Genomic DNA, 19,133 nt, shown 5'->3' with positions numbered 1-19,133 from the left:
GAACTGCTGCAAAGTGTATCAAACCAAAGTGCGGCAAATGGCAACTTGGGAAAACTGGGTTTCAGTGTTGCTTCCCAGAAGAACCGTCTGCTCTTTGTCTACTAGCAACTGAAGACTACAGAACAATTGCTTTAATGGACAGCTAGCTTGCAACAATTTTAGCTATTGATTAGCATAGCATTACATTAATTTTAAAGGCAAGAAGCATCTGTCCTTATTATTTGTTATTTGGGATTACAGCACTTATCAGCAATTGTATTAGTTCTTCTGCCTGGTTGCTGAGTCAAGTTAAATGATGATGTACTTCCTGTCTGTGATGTTTATCTCCAGCTCAGTTCAGCAAACTCAGCGGGTCACTTCCTGTTGCTTTGCCTTTCATGTCTGGCACCTTCTTTCAGACAAGTCAATACGTTTTACAAGCATACTCAAATCATGACATTTTTGTATTCTGCATCATTGCTAGGAACTTCTGTTCTGCATTTTACCATGATTCCCCATCCACACTCCTGCTCAAAAGTCGTATATGAAAAATCAGCTGGCAGAAGATGTATCTCTTGGAATGTGAGTATAAATGTTAATTTATATTCTAGATAGTGTCCCTAACTCACTACTAGGAATGGAGGAGAAATTTGGTACAAGTCACATGAGAACCTACCTAATTTTTCACTTCTTGAAAAAATACTTGGACCCTTGACATTCATACCTCTCCAGATTTTGCAATCCAACCATATAATGTGTACAAAGATGCATATATTAGGGGGAAATGTGCATTAAAATATATAAATGAAATTAACATACAAAAGACATATTACAGGGGAAGTGCCTGGGAAAATGTGTATATTAAACAAGTGCATGCAAAAATGCATATATTTTTAGAAGAAATGCATAAGAAATTACGGGTAAATTTAAATGAAACTTTTCCATTAAAAAATGCAAATTTGCAAAATGCAAAATGTGGAGAACTGAATTTATTAGAAAAACGAGACAGAAAGAAACTGAAGCTGACCTATTTGTCTATACCCACTTTCTCTCTAACATGGCTGTCCTCAATGCTGCCTACCTAGGTACTATTCTCTGAAGAGTGGATGATTTACATGCCTATGTGACTTGAAGAATTTTGGGAAGTGTAGTTTGATGAGGGTGCTGGGAATTTTCTACAAGAGTCCCCTTGTCCTCCATAGAACTACAATTCCCAGATGGCTAGGACTGTTCTACCACCAATTTGTGTGTCCCTCACAAGTACATTTTACCCAGGCAGGTAAGTTACTAAATGTTTGGCAAACCAGGACAAAATACAGTTGAAAGGTTCCCCCTTAAACCTTATATTGAAATGGACAAGGAGTTGGGTCCACACTTTCAATATCCTACAGTAGGTTATCCTAAAGTTGTGAGTGCTCAACCATCCTCTGAGTCCTAATAAAATCAGCACTCCCCTTTCGCTTGGCAATGGAAAGCCCTGGGATTTTGAATGTCCTTCACAAGAAGTACAGTGGTACCTCTGGTTACATACTTAATTAGTTCCGGAGGTCCGTTCTTAACCTGAAACTGTTCTTAACCTGAAGCACCACTTTAGCTAATGGGGCCTCCCGCTGCTGCTGTGCATAACGTCAGTAAAATTGGCTAAAATGTATAAAACATGTAACAAGTGTTGGAAATATAAAGAAAAAGAAGGAACTTTCTATCATATGTGGTGGGAATGTAAAAAGGTGAAAGGCTTCTGGGAAATTATATATAATGAATTGAAAAAGATGTTGAGATATACATTTGTTAAAAAACCAGAGGCCTTCCTATTAGGATTGGTAGGTAATGAAATTAATAGGAAAGACTGCAAACTTTTCCAATACGCAGTAACAGCAGCAAGAATACTTCTGGCGCAAAGATGGAAGCAGGAAGAAATTCCAACAGTGGAAGAATGGAGAATGAAACTGACTGAATATGCAGAATTGGATAAACTGACTGGGAAGATTCGTTATCAGAAAGACCAAAAGTTTATTGAGGACTGGGGGAGATTTACAGAGTATCTGAAAGGCATATGTGATGTACAGACAACGCTTGTTGGTTTTGAAGAGTCTCTGTGAAAAATTAAGAAATATTGTAAAAAAGAAGTAAGTGAAAGGTAGAGGAATGGCTAAAGGCAATAGTAAGTTTAGAAATGCGTTAACAATAGAAACTTTAATGAAAGATTGGCAGAGAAATTGAGGGAAGTCAAAAATTGATGACTGTGTGATAAAGTATGAGTAGATTGTGCAAAAATGTTTGAAAAATGAATAAAAATTATTAAATAATAATAATTCGTTCCGGAGGTCCGTTCTTAACCTGAAACTGTTCTTAACCTGAAGCACCACTTTAGCTAATGGGGCCTCCCGCTGCTGTTGTGCCGCTGCTGCTTTATTTCTCTTCTCATCCTGAAGCAAAGTTCTTAACCTGAGGTACTATTTCTGGGTTAGCGGAGTCTGTAACCTGAAGCGTATTTACCACTGTACTTTGGGACGTGGGTGGTGCTGCGGGTTAAACCACAGAGCCTAGGACTTGCCAATCAAAAGGTCGGTGGTTCAAATCCCTGCGACGGGGTGAGCTCCCGTTGCTCGGTCCCTGCTCCTGCCAACCTAGCAGTTTGAAAGCACGTCAAAGTGCAAGTAGATAAATAGGTACCGCTCTGGCGGAAAGGTAAACGGCGTTTCCATGCGCTGTTCTGGTTCGCCAGAAGCAGCTTAGTCATGCTGGCCACATGACCCGGAAGCTGTACGCTGGTTCCCTCGGCCAATAAAGCAAGATGAGTGCCACAACCCCAGAGTCAGTCACAACTGGACCTAATGGTCAGGGGTCCCTTTACCTTTGCCTTTACCACTGTACTTTAAATTCCAGGAGGAACAAAACAAAAATCTCTTTTTGTGACCTTGAAAACACCTTTCCAAAACCATCCTACTCTTTAGTAGTGCCACGTCAAAACCTGTCTCAGATTTCTAAAATGTTCTCTTCCCCCATGAAAGAGGCTTCTGTTTTCCTGCCTTATTTACAGGGCGCATTAGAATTTCTTTAGCGTTTGTTGGGTACAATGTTGAGCTCTCCTTGTTGTTGTGAGGTGGCCAGGGGCTGTGTAAACTCTTTCCTTTCCTTTCCTTTCCTTTTTCCTTTCCTTTCCTTTCCAGCCTCCCCGGCGCTTTGCATTCTCCCTGCCTACCCATCCTTCCTGATCGGAAAACGCTCCATGGGAGGAGTGATCATGTCAGAGAGGTCATCTACCAAGTGCCTGATATAAGCGCCCTCACTCACTTTTACTCTAAAAAAATATTTCTGCACCAATTTCTGTAAAGGTAAAAGCAGCAGCAGCAGCAGCAACAACAAACAGCTGTCAAGCAAGGCATTCTCCCTGCTTTTTTATACTTGCAGGAAAACCCAGCTGAGAATGTCATGGCATTTTCAAGAAGTGCAGGTATTAAGTAAGGCTGTTCCCTGGAGATGAATGAATGTACACTCACACTTTGGCCACCTTGAAAATAAGGTAAGCACACACAAGCACACATGCCAAAGAAAAAGAAAAAGCCCTGCAAACCAAGCATGAGAATTTCATGGAAAATCCCTGTTCCCTTTGATGATTTTTAATGCAATTTCTTTTTTCATTAATTGATGGAGATGATCAGGGAGACATGCGTGACTTTTTTTTTGTAAACTGTGTTTGCACTTGGAAGTCCAGTGAAGTACCCTTCGAGGCCACACACTAGTGTGATTTCAGAAGCTCTGTCTGATTAGCCTTTGGAACTCCTTACTGGGCGCCCATTCTTTGTACCTTTGGACTCCAGATAGCTCACTGTGGACTCAATGCTTTGAGGGTTCTATTTTTCCTGCACCCCTGTTTCTGATGGACTCTGCCTGGAAAATCCTTGATTTGCCATGGAGACTCTTCGCTTTACTGTTTGCAGACAGAACACAAGGAAGGAAAAGTCTATTTCTTTCTCTACCCCACCTCTCTCCCTCTTGTCTGCTTTTCCATTTCTCCTGCAATTCCTCCTCCATTCCCCTTCTCAGAAGTCAAGCAAATATCTTGCAGCTTCCATGGCTAGCAGCTGTCTCACAACCCATCCTCCTCTCCCATTCCTTCTCTGGGACAGCCTTCACAGTCAACAATTAAACTGCCATTCTCTTCTGTACTTTCTCAATAAAAAGGCCATTTCTGGAAAAGTACTCATCTCATCTCTGTTGCTCCCTTAAGTACCTTACCAGGGCACTCCACTACCTTGACTAAGCAGGTCAAAGTTGCCCATGCTGTGCTTTTGCATTGTTCAACAGACAAGCTGGTTTCCGAGCTAGTTCTACCAGACAGGCAACAGACTGTCCTCCAGCAGAATAGCTTCAGGGTCACAGTGAGAAATAGTTCAGGTGAGCCAAATTCCAGAAGCCATCCATGTTCCAGAAGGGCTTACATCCTGAATAGCAAGTAGTAGTTTTCAGATGTGTATAGAGAAGGGTGTCCTGAGCACATCTAGTAGCACCCCGGGGAGACAGAATAATTTAATTAATTTTGTCTTTAGCATAGATATACACACATATCGACCTGGATCTCTAAGTCTATTCTTATTACTGCTTGGCCTAAGGCTTTTCCACACATTACACCAAACACAGGTGCAAGCTGTCTCTACACATGTACACGTATTTGTGTGAATGAGTGTACACTTGATTGAACTATTGTGTCCACATGTGAAGGAACTGTACCCTCGTTTAATGCTACGTGTGACTCTCTGCACAAGTGTATATTGCAATGAGTTATAACTGGTAGCTCACATGGTTAGAGCAGGGCCCAGCAAACTTTTTCAGCAGGGGGCCGGTCCACTGTCCCTCAGACCTTGTGGGGGACCGGACTATATTTTTTTGGGGGGGGGATGAACAAATTCTTATGCCCCACAAATAACCCAGAGATGCATTTTAAATAAAAACTCACATTCTACTCATGTAAAAACACGCTGATTCCCGGACCATCCACGGGCCAGATTTAGAAGGTGATTGGGCCAGATCCGGCCCCCGGGCCTTAGTTTGCCTACCTATGGGTTAGAGCATGGCGCTGATAACACCAAGGTCCTATCTGCTTATGGGATAGCTGCATATTCCTGCATTGCAGGGGGGTGGACCAGATGATCCCCAGGGCCCCTTCCAACTCCGTGATTCTAGGATTCAATGATGCTCTGTACACAGATTGCACACTCACTGAATGTAATATGCGAAGACTCCTCTAGGATGAGGGCAAAGCCAAGAAAACTAGAGTAGACATCTAAATATTTCCAATCAGATTCTAGTTGACTTTTTAAAAAAGTAACAATTGGCTGCCCACAAACAACTCCCACTCCGTATTTTTTAGAATGTGTCAGAAGAACAAAAAAAGCAGCTTAGCATTCATTCACGTTCAATGTGGTGTTACATCAGTAAATTAAAGCAGAGCGTACAATGCTAAGCCAAGACCAGCAGTGAGGAACCTCCAGTACCATGAACTCAAAGTGTCCCACAAGGACATTTCCCCTAAGCCATACCAAACGTACAGGACTGAGGTCCCTGCCGAAAGCATAGTTTGCAGACCCCACCAATCAATTGACCGTCAGTTCCTGGAACCCCCCTGGGTTTCTGTCTGCAGAATTTGATTTTAAATGCCCACACAATGGAAAATGTTTCACCTGATGTCATGACGGTATCAGTGACTGACAGGTGAGGTGGGCAGCCTCATGCACCTGTCAAACTAGCTCGCAGGGCCTGGGAGAACGTAGGATCCAGTCCACAGGCTGATCCAGTTCCCCACCCCCAATCAAGATCTAAATCCTCTGTCTCCCTTTCCCAAAAATGTCAGCTGCAGCTTTTCAGAGGACTGAGAAAAGCTGCAAGAACTAGCCAATAATAAAAGCCTTCTACTTGCATCTTAGACGGAAGCTTTCAGGAGGTTCAGCAATCTCATTAAAAGGATGCATTTTATGCTAGCTTTTTTTGCTTGTTTCAGAGGAAAGAAATATAGATCTCCAAGTGCAAGTATTGGTATCACAATAAAGTAACTAATACCAATATAATACATTTATAGCAGATTTTGTATGTTTGTTATATTGCTTGTGTTGGGCTTTACTTTGGCCTCTATAAGAATATATAGTGCAAAAAAGATATTTAGCTGCTTTTAAATTGAGATGGCTGGATTTTCCCCAACTGCTGAAATAATCGTGAAAGTATTTGGTTCTCTCAGTGGAATTAGAACAGCCATATTTATGGACTTTTGGGGTGAAGGTTTTGTACAATACCTGGGATAGGACCAAAAAAAAAAAAAAAAAAGAATCAGTAAATTACCATATTGATGTATGGAGATATGAATCTCTCCCCAATATTAAGGCTGGGGATTAATACAGGCAGGGTGGGTGTGTTTAGAAAAAGAATATGAAAAGAATCTTTCCTTCCAGAGATACGTATAAAAACAGAATGACCGAAGACATGCCAAGTTCCCATGTGTGATAACAACAACAACCTTATGTACTTTCATCACACTTGCATGTTGTTTAGTAATAAAGGTGTAAAATTATTATTTTTTTCCATTTTATTTTACACTGCTCACATCCAGTATGAGCTACAGAGAGATATCTAGTCCTGTTAATATGAGACTGTGGGAATTGGTCTAAAATCAACCACTCATAGTGGCGTGAAGGAATCTCAGTCTAGAATTTAGCAGACTGAGATCATGTTTCTTAAGAGCAACCAGAAAGTACTGAGAAGCAGTGACTATTCATTCTAATTTTATGGCATGAACTCTTTAAATTGTTTGTTCAAAGAAAATGAAAAAGCTTTCTTTAAAATTCCCAAGACGGTTCTGAGAAGATTAATTATCTCTTCTGTTCCACACAGTAGAGAGCGTCTATGAAAGCCAAATGTTGTACAGGGCATCTAATACGAATGAAGGTAACTAGTATCTAACTGGAGGAGACAGCAGCAAAGTTTTAACACAAACTTCAAGCAAATAGTAGAAAATTAGCAAAGTGAAGTGAATATTTCTTTTAAACCAGCAAGAAATTCTTTTGAAAGCAGCCTGGTAGAAGCCTGGGCACACTTACGTGGGAGTAAGGGCCACTGAACTCAACCGGATTCACTTCTGAATGAATGTAAACAGTTGGGCTGCATGCTGAAAGCAGCAATATTGTGGTATCTCGATGTACAAACTTAATCCGTTCCCGAAGTCCGTTCTTAAACCAAAACCGTTCTTAAACCAAGGCTCGCTTTCCCCAATGAGGCCTCCCACTGCCGGTGCCCTTCCACCGTTCGGATTCTGTTCTTAGACCGAGGCAAAGTTCTCAAACCAGGACACTATTTCCGGTTTTGCAGAGTTTGTAAACCAAACTGGACTGTTCTTAAACTGAGGTACCACTGTCATCTGAAATAGGACCACAGGAAGGTGCTTCGTACTGACTCAGACCATTGATCCATCTAGCTCAGTATTGTCCTGCACTAATTGGAAGTGGCTCGCCAGAAGATGGGTCTCTCCTAGCCCTATCTGGAGATGCCAGGGCTTGAACTTGGGCCCTTCTGCAGGCAAAGCAGATGTTCTGCCATTGAGCTACAGCCCTTCACTTTTAAATCCTGGCGCACCATTTTTTCCTTTCAATATTTCTTTCAACCCTGATTGTAGATCTCCCAAACCACAGAGCTGCAATTCCCATGTGTTTCTGCATTATTTATATCCCCCTGCGGTTTTGTCATTTTGTTGCCCTCCTTTATCTGTCAGTTCTTCCAGACTTTCATAAAACTAAGATATGTTCAGGTGCTAGGTGTATTTTGTTCACCCACACCCTCTGAATTATAGCCCATGAACCTCTTTTTGAAAAACTCTGCCAGAATAAAGCATGCAGCATTTAACGCACTGGCCCAAATTCATATGGCAGAATCGACCATTTGCAGGAGAATTATCTCTCATGTGAGTTTCAGCTTTACAATCAGATCACAAGAGCTACAGGTAAATTACTACAGATATTTTTCAACGGTGACAAGATCAGGGCTTTTTTCCCTGCTGGAATTCTCTGGAATGGCACCTCTCAGGTGGGCGCCAATGCCATTCTAAGAGAACGAGGGAGGTGTTCATGTTGAGTTCCAGAACCTCTTTTTCTAGAAAAATAGCACTGGACAGGATACTACAACCAGCCTAATGCTCAAGTTGTACTTGCTACTCTGGCAGACAACAAATCACTGAATAGCAAGGTCACCACTGGTGAAACCCAACCAGATGGGCGAGGTCTAAGTAATAAAATAAATAATAATTACTACTACTACTACTACCACAGAGCCTGGGGCTTGCCGATCAGAAGGTCGGCGGTTCGAACCCCTGTGACAGGGTGAGCTCCCGTTGCTCAGTCCCAGCTCCTGCCCACCTAGCAGTTCGAAAGCACCTCAAAGTGCAAGTAAATAAATAGGTACTGCTCCGGAGGGAAGGTAAACGGCGTTTCCGTGCGCTTCTCTGGTTCACCAGAAGCGGCTTGGTCATGCTGGCCACATGCTGGCCACAGCTGTACGCTGGCTCCCTCGGCCAATAAAGCGAGATGAGCGCTGCAACCCCAGAGTTGGTCACAACTGGACCAGTGGTCAGGGGTCCCTTTACCTTGACCTTTACTACCACTACAGTGGTACCTCAGGTTACAGACGCTTCAGATTACAGACTCCGCTAGCCCAGAAATAGTACCTCGGGTTAAGAACTTTGCTTCAGAATGAGAACAAAAATCGTGCGCCCCATTAGCTAAAGTGGTACCTCAGGTTAAGAACAGTTTCAGGTTAAGAACGGATCTCCAGAATGAATTAAGTTCTTAACCCGAGGTACCACTGTACTACTAAAATCTTGGCCGTTAAAGGCTCAGCTGATCAAGATCTTTTCCTTAGATATACAAGTACACCTCACCCTTTACAAACCAGATACTCTTGTACAGGACAGGTACAGGTGTTCTACCTACTGCCAGGACAATCATAGGTAGAATGGCACCATTTCGGCCAACCCTCTCTAGATGAAAAAGGGACAAAATCATTTTATTTCCCTTTGTGGTGTGTCATTTTTGTAATTCCTCTTTGGTGCTAAAGTACATATTGCAGTACAGATGTGCTCCAGAGGAATGTTTTGCTTCCACTCCATTTTGCAGCACGATGAGTTTGAAAACTAAGGCACAGATAGCTATGAAGCCACCATTGAAGAGCTATCTGAAGAATCAGTGATTCTGGATGAAAGCTGAGCTAACGACGTGCGTGATCAAGATATTTTAACATACACATTTGCACTGGGAAACTGGAAAATAAAAAATTCTTCCTGAACTTGCTTACACATGACAACGTACGGTACTCCAAAAATGAGTTCTCTGATGGCCATACATACATCTGTCAAAAAAAGCTAGGGGTGGAACTAAAGTTCAGCAGCTGAACATCTGGCTTGTGCAGCTGTTAAGATCGCCCATCTGGACAAAGATGTCAGTTCCTATTCTGGATTGCTTTCTAGAAGAGGACAAAGTGAAGTGTTCTGGTACCTCTTACAAAACAATACTGCCCAAATGGCCAACGTCGTTGCATATGCAGGCACTATAATGCTTGTTAATCCAAGCCAGCAATTATCAACATTTTCCAAAGACACTAGCATATTACCAATGACACCCGTTAGAAAGAGTGAGTTCATCTGAACTGACATTGATGAAAAGGTCATACCTTCATCTATCTATCATCTATCCATACGTATAATAGTGGATAGAGAAGAGGAAAGTTGAAAAGAAAGGGTAAAGGAGGCTCCCAACTTACCAGTTCGCATTCCTTTGAAATTTTTATTTAAAATTATTTTTTGAGTTTTCTATAAAACAGAACAATTATTGCATTTTCCATGACCTATTCTGAGTAAATGGAACTGTAATAGAAAGTCTGGGGTTTTGTGAAAGTGTTGTTTACAATCTGATACTCTAGGGAAATTTAAGACGTAAAAACACTGGGCCTTGATTATCATTCAACTTTCCTACATACAAGCAAGCTACTTTTATTTATTTACCGATTTTTTATGGTCATCCCAGAACTTATGTTTTCCGGGCAGCTCATAAAACAAATGCAACAGTTAGAAAACAGTATAAATGTTTTTCTTTCTTTTCTACCTATTAAAAACTAAAAGCACAATCAAAGCACACTTGTTATTAAATAGATGCAAGCAATGGGACCCAAGATTGTTGTTATTGTTACACTGAAATATATTTATTCAGAGAGCACCCTGCAGAGTCAGTGGTGAAACAGAAATCCTAATATTAGACATAAAACATAAAATATATAAATGCCAAAAAGTCAAGGGTAGCAGGGGGAGGGACTACACAAGATGTAGCCATCATTACTTGTATAACTGCATAATGTTATAAATTTTATCTAATCAGCAGACATTTTCAGTTGTGGAAAATTTAGCAAGCATAACAATGTGGTCACAATTTAATCTTTTCTTTTCTTACCTTCCTTTAAAACAAACAACAACAAAAGCAGTCTTCCGTTTGGTCTAGATTCAGGTCAAGACATTTCACTAATCTGCTAGTCATTAAAAAGATATTTTTATACCCAGTCTGTAATATTATCTTCTTCAGTGATTGTGATGGCTCCCAACAGAGTTCCAGACTTGAAAATGAAGTCTGGGGAGCTGAAACAAAATAAAAAAATTCCTTCCAGTAGCACCTTAAAGACCAACTAAGTTAGTTCTTGGTATGAGCTTTCATGTGCATGCACACTTCTTCAGATACACTGAAACAGAAGTCACCAGACCCTTCTATATAGTGAGAAGGTGGGGAGGGGTATTACTCAGAAGGGTGGTGGGATTGGGTGATTGGCAGATAGCTGTGATGAGCCTGTTGAAGACTCTTAACGACTGCAATAGGTCTTACAGGAAAAAGCAAGGGGTGAGAAGGTGAAAAATGGCTTTGTCATGTATAATGAGATAAGAATCCAATGTCTTTGTTCAGACCAGGTCTCTCCATGGTTTTAAGTTTGGTAATAAGTTGCAATTCAGCAGCTTCTCTTTCCAGTCTATTTCTGAAATTCCTTTGTAATAGAACAGCTACTTTGAGATCTTGTATAGAATGTCCTGGGAGATTGAAGTGTTCTACTGGTTTCTCTGTCTTGTGATTCCTGATGTCAGATTTATGTCCGTTTATTCTTTGGCGTAAGGTTTGGCCTGTTTGTCCAATATAGAGAGCTGAAGGACACTGTTGGCATTTGATGGCATACACAATGTTAGACGATGAGCAATTAAATAGTCCCGAGATGGTATGTGTGATGTTGTTGGGGCCAGTAACGGTGTTGTCCGGGTGTATGTGGCAGCAAAGTTGGCATCTGGGTTTATTGCAGGCTCTGGTGCCAATGTCCGTGTTAAGTCTGGTTGTAGTATTATTGTGGGTTAGGAGTTGTTTAAGATTGGGTGGCTGTCTGTAGGCAATGAAAGGTCTTCCTCCCAGAGCTTGAGAAAGAGAACTGTCATTGTCCAGGAGAGGTTGTAGATCTCTGATGATGCGTTGTACTGTTTTAACTTGGGAGCTGTATGTGATGACTAGAGGTGTTCTGTTATTTTCTTTTTTGGGTCTGTCTTGCAGCAAGTTCTCTCTGGGTATCAGTCTGGCTCTGTTGATCTGTTGTCTAACTTCATCTGCTGGGTATTTTAGTTCTAAAAAGGTTTGCTGTAGATCTCTTAGGTGAGAGTCTCTGTCTGTAGAATTGGAACAGATGCGGCTGTAATGTAGTGCCTGGCTATATACAATAGACTGCTTGGTATGTTTGGGATGGTAGCTAGAGGCATGTAGATATGTTTGTCGGTCAGTTGGTTTACGGTATAAGGTGGTGTCTATGCGCCCATCCTGTATTTTTATAGTAGTGTCCAAAAAATGTATTTCTTGCATAGATTGATTCATTGTTAGGTTGATTGTGGGGTGAAAATCATTGAATTTCTGGTGGAAGGTGTCCAGGGTCTGTTGACCATGTGTCCAGATGATAAAAATATCGTCAATGTATCGCAGGTACAAGAGAGGTTTGAGTGGGTAGGAGTTTAGGAAATGTTGTTCTAAATCCGCCATGAAGATGTTGGCATACTGTGGGGCCATGCGGGTGCCCATTGCTGTGCCGCTGATCTGAAGGAACAGGTCATCACCGAATTTGAAGTTGTTGTGGGTAAGGACAAATTGGCAGAGTTTGGTAGCAAAGTCCGCTGTGGTTTTATCTGAAATGATGTTCCTTATAGCTTGTAAACCATCGTTGTGTGGGATGTTGGTATACAGAGATTCCACATCCATAGTAGCTAGTATAGTATTGTTGGGAAGATTATTTAAAGATTGTATTTTCCTCAGAAAATCTGTGGTGTCACGTACATAGCTGGGAGCACTGATGGCATATGGTTTCAGAACAGAGTCCATATAACCGGAGACACCCACTGTAATAGTGCCAATACCTGAAATGATGGGGCGTCCTGGATTTCCTGGTTTGTGGATTTTAGGTTGAAGATAGAAAGTTCCTGGTCGAGGTTCCGTTGGTGTGTTTGTGAGGATCTGTTCTTGGATGTGTGGGGGTAGCTCCTTAACAATCTTGTTCAGTTCTTTTTTGTATTCTTGTGTGGGGTCTGAGTCCAATTTTATGTAAAAGGCGGTATTGGAAAGTTGTCTGTGAGCCTCCTGAATGTAGTCAGTTTTGTTCATGATGACGACAGCTCCACCTTTGTCCGCTTCTTTAATTATAATGTCTGGGTTGTTTCTGAGATTAATCTCAGAAACAACCCAGACATTATAATTAAAGAAGCGGACATTAAAGAAGCGGACCCAGACATTATAATTAAAGAAGCGGTTCATGTCATCATCATGAACAAAACTGACGGGTGGTGCTATGAGTCCCACAGAGCCTGGGACTTGCCGATCAGAAGGTCAGCGGTTTGAATCCCTGCGATGGGGTGAGGTCCCTGCTTCTGCCAACCTAGCAGTTCGAAAGCATGTCAAAGTGCAAGTAGATAAACAGGTACCGCTCTGGTGGGAAAGTAAACAGTGTTTACATGCGCTGCTCTGGTTCACCAGAAGCAGCTTAGTCATGCTGGCCACATGACCCGGAAGCTGTATGCCGGCTCCCTCGGCCAATAAAGCGAGATGAGCGCCGCAACCTCAGAGTCAGTCACGACTGGACCTAATGGTCAGGGGTCCCTTTACCTTTAAGGTGCTACTGGAAGAGATTTTTTTGTTTTGTAGCAGCAAAGGAAGACTCAAAAAGGTGAGAACCATATCCCCTCCAACTTCTTCTAACCTAAATCTTGCTATGCCTCACCTGCTCAGGCCTGCCATCTGGGCTGCATCAATAGGAGTATAGCATCTAGATCAAGGGAAGTAATAGTGCGACTGTATTCTGCTCTGGTCAGACCTCACCTGGAGTACTGTGTCCAGTTCTGAGCACCACAGTTCAGGAAGGACACTGACAAACTGGAACGTGTCCAGAGGAGGGCAACCAAAATGGTCAAAGGCCTGGAAACGATGCCTTATGAGGAACGGCTAAGGCAGCTGGGCATGTTTAGCCTGGAGAAGAGGAGGTTAAGGGGTGATATGATAGCCATGTTCAAATATATAAAAGGATGTCACATAGAGGAGGGAGAAAGGTTGTTTTCTGCTGCTCCAGAGAAGCGGACACGGAGCAATGGATCCAAACTACAAGAAAGAAGATTCCACCTAAACATTAGGAAGAACTTCCTGACAGTAAGAGCTGTTCGACAGTGGAATTTGCTGCCAAGGAGTGTGGTGGAGTCTCCTTCTTTGGAGGTCTTTAAGCAGAGGCTTGACAACCATATGTCAGGAGTGCTCTGATGGTGTTTCCTGCTTGGCAGGGGGTTGGACTCGATGGCCCTTGTGGTCTCTTCCAACGCTATGATTCTATGATTCTACCACCGAATTCTGCACCTGCTCCAGTTTCCCAGCTGTCTTCAGAGGCAGCCCCTTGTGTAACACGTTGCAGTAATGTAAAGGTGCCTAGGCAGGAGATGACTTGGAACTCTATGCATGCACCCTAATTTCCATGATGGAATAAAAGTTGGGTATAAATGTATTAAATATAAGCATGTAAATGGAATGTACGTGCAACATTCTTATGACATGCAGGTGATTGTTCGACTCACTGCCTGTCTCTCCTTTATAAGAACCTTAATACAGTTCTGCATTCAGGCATTTGCAGATAGCAAGAACTTCGAACCACTCATGGAATACAGATCACCAGCTTTATGCAAGAAATCCTGGAGTCAGCACAACATCCCTGGGCGCCATGCCTTACAACAGAATAAATATTTGAATGTAAAGATTTACAACTGGGCCAGTGAAACTCTTTGGCTTGCCATGCTTTGCCTTGCCTCCTGGTTTCGGCAGCTGCTTACAAGTGCAATGATATATAGCTATATATAAGCTACTGAGACCAGACCAGGCAAGTCCAAATACTTCAACTCATCACCTAAATACTATGTCATGACTACATTAAAATCTCTCCCAAGAGATATAGATAGCAACTCTCGTCACTGGGCGGTTGAGCTCCCTGCTAATTCCAGTCTGTCACTTCCCTACTTTCCTCTTGATTTACTAATCCAATCCAATCCTGGCAAACTGACGGGAAGGGAGGACATGATGGTCCACATTGCTCAGAAGCCTACAAATACCCAGTGCTCACCACCATCTCAGGTATTTTGGATGTGCTCAGCTGATTCTGAGTTAAAACACATTCAGCCGAGGTCACAGAGCCTACTGAGAACATCCTCTGTGCTCAGCCCCCCAGACACAACTGCTGACAAAGTCTGCTTCTTTATTTCAGTCCTTAGAAGTATTGGGACTGTTAAGTTGTGGGTGAACATAGCAGACGACACAGCAATTCTTCAAACAGCTCTTGTTTATTCACAGGCCAGAACAGAACTGAACTGAAGGGCTCAGCCAGCTTGCTTATATAGAGCTCCACTAGAACGCAACAGTAACCATTTTCTGTAACTATCCAATCACTGAACGTCACTTTCGATACCTTATTTGCATATGTGGACCTGAACTATCTACAGTTTCCCCCTGCTGGCCCAGGGTGAGAACTTCAGTACATAACAAGGACTAACTATGGAATTCAGCCGGTAGGCTGCAATCGTAATCCCACTTACATGGCAGCAAACCAGTCAAGTCAATAGGACTTGCACCTGTGTAGATATGGACTGGTGTGGGAAAGGAGATTTAGAAACATGGCTTTTCTCTGCAAGTTCAGATTCTTCTGTGGGGGAGTCTAAGAGCTTCGCAGCTGTTTGAAGTGCCATTTGTGCAGTCCAGCACCAAGCTTGATGCTTTCCCTCTGTAAATTCAGGTTTATCCAATTCAAGGATAATCCAATATACTGGAGAAAATTGGACTCCAAAATGCAAATTGCAGATGATTTGTTTCCGTGTTTTGGGGTGGATAGATCAGTTGTCACTTTCTTCTTCCCATGCTGTCTCATGCTTTCATTTCTTTTGAATAGTTGCTGAGCTTGCAACTATTTCCGGGGTGCTCCTAAACAAATGGTTTTTTAATTTCTTTTTAGTTTTGATCCTTCAGATTTTCGCAAACCCAGAAAACTGGGCAAGCAAACACCATCTAAATTTCTACACTAAATATATTGGGCAGCAACCTGAGAAGTGTGTGCTGAGAATTTACAGTGGCTTTCATGTTCTCTTCCAGTGCTAGAAAATCTGGATGCCTCAGATTTGCACAAAAGTGGGAAACTGCACAAGCAAATTTACAATTGCCCAACTGTATGCTTAACCCGCCCCCCGCCCCCCAATAAAGGGTGTATGTGCAGTTAACTGCACTCATGCGCTGTCAGTGCTTGACTGGCACAATGGAATCAACAAATCATAAGGTGAGGGCAAGGCAAAGGGAACTCCAGCATTTTGTTTTGAAAAATGGCCGTCTGAATGCTTCTGGAAACAACAAGTACAGTAGTACCTCGGGTTAAGAACTTAATTCGTTCTGGAGGTCCGTTCTTAACCTGAAAATGTTCTTAACCTAAGGTACCACTTTAGCTGATGGGGCCTCCCACTTCAGGTGTGCCGCCGCCGCGCAATTTCTGTTCTCATCCTGAAGTAAAGTTCTTAACCTGAGGTACTATTTCTGGATTAGCAGAGTCTGTAACTTGAAGCATCTGTAACCCGAGGTACCACTGTAAAGCATGAAAATGGTGGACTTTACCTGCAACATGTCCTGAGCATTGTGTTTTCAAAGATATACTGACTCTCTATACGGAGGTTCCACTTAGGCATTCCTCTATTAATATTCAACTACCTACAGTCAGATGGGATGCAGGTGGCGCTGTGGGTTAAACCACAGAGCCTAGGACTTGCTGATCAGAAGGTCAGGGGTTTGAATCCCCGCGACGGGGTGAGCTCCCGTTGTTCAGTCCCTGCTCCTGCCCACCTAGCAGTTTGAAAGCACGTCAAAGTGCAAGTAGATAAATAGGTACTGCTCCGGCAGGAAGGTAAACGGCGTTTCCGTGCACTGCTCTGGTTCGCCAGAAGCGGCTTAGTCATGCTGTACGCCGGCTCCTTCGGCCAATAAAGCGAGATGAGTGCCACAACCCCAGAGTCGGTCACAACTGGACCTAATGGTCAGGGTCCCTTTACCTTTACCTGCAGTCAGAGGATGAGAAACAGAAGTTTTCTTCTGAAACATGAGAGAGAGAGATATGAATTTATGCTCACAATCACTAGTGTGGGGATGGAAAATGTTGAATTTAGGATAATCTGCATAAGTAAAAAATCAGTTTGCACCAGAGACCTTTCTGATGCTCTAGAGAGTGACCTAATTTGGCATGTTTATTTTACAGTGGTGCCTCGCAAGAATCCGTTCCGCGAGTCTCTTCGTCTAGCGGTTTTTTCATCTTGCGAAGCAAGCCCATTAGCGGCTTAGCGGATTAGCGCTATTAGCAGCTTAGCGGCTTTTAGCGGCTTAGTGGATAAGCGGCTTAGAAAAAGGGGGGGGAAGGGGGAAAAAGTCGGAAAAACTCGCAAGACATTTTCGTCTTGCGAAGCAAGCCCATAGGGAAATTCGTCTTGCGAAGCACCTCCAAAACAGAAAACCCTTTCGTCTAGCGGGTTTTTCGTCTTGCGAGGCATTCGTCTTGCGGGGCACCACTGTACTTGCATTTAATAAACAAAGCTAAAAACACTGAAATTGTCAAGCTTGCCTAATATTGTGTTTGCAGTTGGCACCCATTGTTACTAATAAACTCACCAAGTGGAAACATTTCCACCCCTCATCACTGCCTTCATGTGCATGAGGTTTAAAAATGTGTTGGGGCAAATTTGCAAACATTTAACTATGAGAGACAAGCAAAGCACCTATGCACATGCATTTCAGCTGAGAGAGACACACATGCATTTGTGTAGCAGAGAATGTGAATACATTTATGTTTGGACATGCATTAAGTCTTGGGATATTCACTTGGAAAAGCGATTGAAGAAGCGTGAGTGACTCCTGCTTCGGTAGCCAGAAGCATGAAGGGAATAAAAAAACATGCATGTATCTCGCACAACAAGATGTGGAGTTGTTCACAAACAGTGGTGGAGCCTGTCTTCGTGGCACCTGGGTGAGCAGGGGCAGGCGCATTGGGGGGCAGGTTGTGGAGAGTGAGCTGGGAAGGATAGGGCAGTCTGATTTGAAGGGTGCATGCCTGTTGTGTCTTCTTCATGCCACCCTGCCAATGCCTCCCTGAAAATATGCACCCGGGGCACAGTGCTTGTGTCAGTGCAAATGCTCACCCATAAGATCAGACTAGACCCCTGCTCTGATGAGTGTGGCTTTCTATAGGGCTCTCCTCTGTGATGTAGACAGGTTTGGAAATCAGGGTATGCAATCCATACAATTTCTTTCATTCTCATCAAACGTCTCTCATTAAGTATAGGCAAGGGTGTTAGGAGTGTGTGGGCAACGAAGGAACACCACGTTCCTTAGATTCCCCGTTGTAATGTTTTACTTACATGTATTCAAGCTGATTCTCTTTCTGAAATATCAGCAAACTGGGCCATATCTGAGCAAACTTAGAGTGATGACAATGATGAGAAGGGGACTGATCAGTCATTTTACAGCAAAGAAGAAAACGTGGCAAGGAGCAGCCAAGATGTGTAGTTGCAAGAAGGAAGGAAGTGTTTCTATATGGAGCTGAGCTGATAGCATCAGCTGCCTCTCCCATACATTTGATCCGGACTCTGATCTGGCAGGGAGGCACAGGTTAATTCACAAGTTGTAAGCACATCTGACCCAAGGGATTGTTTTATTGCCCCATGTGATCAACAGCTCTCGCTTCCAAGAGGTTCGCTTTCAAAATGCATGTGCAAGGACAGCACATGCCGTCCTAAATACTACATGACTTCTCATTGTTGCCAAAGATGACTGGTATGCAGGCAATGTGCACGGCCAGCCATAAGAAGGATCTGCAAGGAGATACAAACATCCCCAGGCACAACGAGTAGGGGGTGTGATAGGCCAGGCCAGGGTTTTTTAATCTAAAGTAACTCAGCTATTTTAATGGCAAATGTCAAATTACAATCATGACAAGTTACTGTTAAATACACACAGTCCCCTCCCCCCGCAACATGTCTAGGATAGTTTCTGCATATTACACCAGATCTGGCTTTTTACCAGTTCTTACATCCAAGAGCCACAGATATAAGGAATCATTGCTTAAACATCTCCCTATCTTGCAGCTTTTTGTCCCCCACCCCCGCTTAGACACATATCTGCATATATTTGAACAATTTCCCCTGATTATACAGCCTCTGCACTTTTATTTTCATTCCCCTGACATCTGGAGAGCTATAAATTCAAACCCTCTGCTTTTTCCATGAAGTGTTTATGATAGCCCAGGTCAATTTTGTCAGGTATATATAGTCCTCAAATAGAGGAGTACTGGAGTACTGTGTCCAGTTCTGGGCACCACAGTTCAAGAAGGACACTGACAAACTGGAACGTGTCCAGAGGAGGGCAACCAAAATGGTCAAAGGCCTGGAAACGATGCCTTATGAGGAACGGCTAAGGGAGCTGGGCATGTTTAGCCTGGAGAAGAGGAGGTTAAGGGGTGATATGATAGCCATGTTCAAATATATAAAGGGATGTCACATAGAGGAGGGA

At 42.8% G+C, this 19,133-nt stretch overlaps 1 long non-coding RNA gene across 1 annotated transcript; it reads left to right on the top strand.

Moving 5' to 3' along the window:
• The first annotated feature begins 394 nt into the window (after positions 1–394).
• LOC309338504 lies at positions 395–6,503 on the top strand. Its single transcript, XR_014154946.1, has 3 exons — positions 395–561; positions 3,391–3,502; positions 6,423–6,503. It is a non-coding gene; the product is annotated as an uncharacterized lncRNA (long non-coding RNA).
• Positions 6,504–19,133: the final 12,630 nt, after the last annotated feature.

This window comes from Podarcis erhardii, assembly GCF_964252035.2.
Source record: "Podarcis erhardii genome assembly, chromosome: 3".
Lineage (NCBI taxonomy): Eukaryota > Metazoa > Chordata > Lepidosauria > Squamata > Lacertidae > Podarcis > Podarcis erhardii.
The sequence above is the reverse complement of the archived record's forward strand: the minus strand, read 5'-3'. Positions and strand labels throughout refer to the sequence as shown.